General features: G+C 38.6%; 1 protein-coding gene across 6 annotated transcripts in view; it reads right to left on the bottom strand.

Annotated features, from left to right (window-relative positions):
• The window catches only part of mdga2a (MAM domain containing glycosylphosphatidylinositol anchor 2a), a 180,581-nt gene that overhangs the window by 34,571 nt on the left and 142,622 nt on the right, over positions 1 to 3,388 (bottom strand). The gene's annotated exons all lie outside the window — the stretch shown is intronic.

Below are 3,388 nucleotides of genomic sequence, written 5' to 3'. Positions count from 1 at the left end.
GTGTGTGTGTGTGTGTGTGTGTGTGTGTGTGAGAGCGAGAACAATACCAATTAAGTAATTACTTAGGGTCTAGATGATCCACAATTATGGGGTGCAAGTTTTCACCACCATTAGTTTGCAGGTAAATAGAGTGTTTTGTCTGCCACTGGTAATTGCAGAAGGAGCACTTATCCATACCTATCTTTTTAAACATTTTAGTACAAAAGGCATGGCAGCTAATTGCCATAAATTACAGTGTTGGTCTGTACATCTGAGTGTGTTTGAACACTCTAAAAAAGGATGGATCATTTAACTATAAGAGTGAAAATGACCTTTCTATACAAATGGTGACTAAAAAGTGCATCTTCTGTTTCCAACAAAAGACACACAGATGCGTACAAATTGACACATCATCCCATTTCTGGTTTACAGTGGTGTCAGTGATAGGCAAATGAAAGATTCAGAAGGTATTTGTACACATGACACATTACATAATGTGATCACATGTTAGCAGTGGTGCTAATACATATGTGTTCATTTAAACTACATATACTGAATCTGTTAATCTGTGCCCACAAGCCGTTTTGCACAAGGAAACCGGTGTGTAGAACATTTAAAGCACCTTTCATGAATAATGTGTTTTGAAGATCCCATATTGTAGAAAAGAAGATTTCCATGTCTTTTTTGAAGCAGGTCAATTGCTTCCGGGAGCGCAGATGCGGAAGACCCAAAAATGCTGACCAATCAGAGCAAATTGGGCTTTCTCCGAGGGGGACTTAAACAGACAGGCGCTAAAACAGGACGTTATTGAAAAAGGGAGAATACAGGTATACTCAGTTAGAAAGTCTGAGTTTTTTTTAATATTGAAGCATGTAAACATGTTCTAGTAGAAACATAAAATACAAGTATGAACTTGAAAATGCGCTTAATATAGGCTCTAAAGGAGTGGTAAGGACAAAAACAAAAGGTGACACGAAAATGGCCACAACATTCCATAAATATTTCATTTCAAATGGATTTGATGTAAGTTTTTAATGGGAGCACTATGCCAATTTACTTGAAGAATTTGAATGTCTTTGAGTTTGTATCTTACCTCATTATCTTTCCCAACTTCCCACATCATATTGCTTGCTTTTGCTTTGTTTAGGTGGCTGTGTAGGGCTGCGAGCATAAATAAAGGTATTACAATATATATTGGTAGCTGTATATCAGATTTGGAGGTCTGTGTCCGATTTAAACACATTTAATTGGGAAAAGAATGTCTAATAGGAAAGTGGTGTGTCTGTGTGTGTGTGTCCTAAAGCTCCAGGCAGATGGAGGCCTTCAACACTGACTCAAACTCTTAACAACAAATGGAAGCTAGTAGTTACATTTATTCTATATCAAAAAGGATACATTTGCAAATTAAATCAAACTTGAGATGCTGATTGAGAAAACCTTTAACTTTTCAGACGTTTTAAATCATACACATGCTAATTAGATTTTGGATTTTGTATCTTTATTTTCATTCCCATTAATGTTCACTGAACCCCTGGGTCAGCGCTCAATTAAGGTATCTACATACATCCTATTACCTTTTTATTCTGCAAATCTTTCCCACAAAGGCATAGCGCCATATTGATTTCATTTGATTTGATTGTGGCGGCAGTTCACAGGGCAAAAAACAGCTGGATTGATCAAAGCGATAGCAGGAGCCAAAAAAACAATCAAAGTGACGGTGTATTGTTAGACGAGGGCTGATCTACTGTAGATTGTCTGCATGTAAGACGTATGGCTCCTATTGATCTGCCTGCACACCCTGACTTGACAGATCAATTGAAAAAGACAAAAGAGAAAGAGGAAGAGGAAAGGGAAGAGACAGAAGAAGCGGTTCCAAGTTGGCAAGACGTAGGTTGAAAAAGTTGTCTTATAGGGGCACTATGAAGCCAATCAAGCATCTGGACGGCAGAGGAGGCTTTGAAGAAGCCGGCTGCAGTATCAAAACAAGGCCAGATGTCACACATTACCATTGCATCCTTGACAGGTGCGGTGATTTGTGTTTTGTGATTCTCGACAGTGAAATGCCTTACAGCTAGAGCTTCCTTCCCATCTCCCCTCCAACCAGACTGTCTCTCACGAGAGCACTGGACGATAACACAAAGCAATCCATTACAGAGGCGTAAGGTCTACCGGCTCCAAGTATCAATTCAAAAGAGAAAATAATTCTCAGAGAATGTCAAGGGAGCTGCTGCTGGATCTATAAATAGATCGAAGTGGTGTAGTCCACGTGCCGAAGCTTTTTTACTGCGCAACTCTTTCACAGTCAGTCCGGGGTATCTCTGTATTTATTTATTTATTTATAAAAAAAGCCGCTCCTACTCATTTCTTTCTTTATCTTACTCATTTCCTCACTGCCTTGACTTTTTTTGCCTCTTTCCGGCTTCAACTCCTCCTCACCAAAAGGCATTCAAAAAAAAAAATGTATTATTCGTTTTAAATCAATACTCAAAGCTGAGACTCAATCCATCATAGAGGGTATACTGTATAGTACCCTGAAAAAGTCAGTGGATTTTCCTTACGGCAAATAATCTCTTTCATCTAAGACAACGGCAGATTGGTTGTTATCCCTTGAAGAAAGGATATATGGTCACAAAATGTACCCTCCTGAGATATCAAGGCAAGAAGGTGGAAAGCAATTAATTTGCCCAAACGCTGATTGTGTGCTAACATAGACTGGTGTAATGATATTCTCTTTTTAATAAACAAATGCAGAAAAGGTTTAAATGCTATCTGCTCTCGTACAGATGCAGACATTATAATCTGTTAAAAACAAAACTGCGCAGGACCAGATGTAAATAGGAAAAGCAAATGTATATTCTTGGCAAGTTTTCAGACAAATGCCTGGCAAGCGCAAACGTGGGCTCCGCAATGCACAACATCATTTGTTACCAAACAGACCAACTGAGATAGTTGACAGAAAAATCATTGCGCTACACAAACATAACTGGTTTAGAATGTGTTTTCAAGCTTCAATTCCTTGAGGGTGTAGTGTGAAACAAACATGAAATTATATTATTCATTGCAAACCCAACTGTCAGGGTATTCTCGCTAATTCTGAGCAGAACTGAGATGGATTTAGCATTGCAGCATGTGCTACATTTCTTTGATGTATGCTCTTTTAAAAAAAAAATTAAACAGGCTTCTGAATAGCGGCTTAGTGCTGTAATGCAATGTAACCCAAAAATCTGCGGTGTTTGTGAAGCTAGTTCACTATTTACAACTTTATGTAAACTGAGGGTGGTGCCACACCTGCTGCTGCTGTGATAAAAAAAACTATAAAGACAAATTGTTCCATACTGCCATGGTGAGACAAAGGAAGAGAATGAGAGATAGAGAGCAATTGAGAGAGAAAGAGAGAGAGAGAGAGAGA

This window comes from Etheostoma spectabile, chromosome 18 (assembly GCF_008692095.1).
Source record: "Etheostoma spectabile isolate EspeVRDwgs_2016 chromosome 18, UIUC_Espe_1.0, whole genome shotgun sequence".
NCBI classification, from domain to species: Eukaryota; Metazoa; Chordata; class Actinopteri; order Perciformes; family Percidae; genus Etheostoma; species Etheostoma spectabile.
Note: the sequence above shows the minus strand (reverse complement) of the source record. Positions and strands in the feature narration are given on the sequence as shown.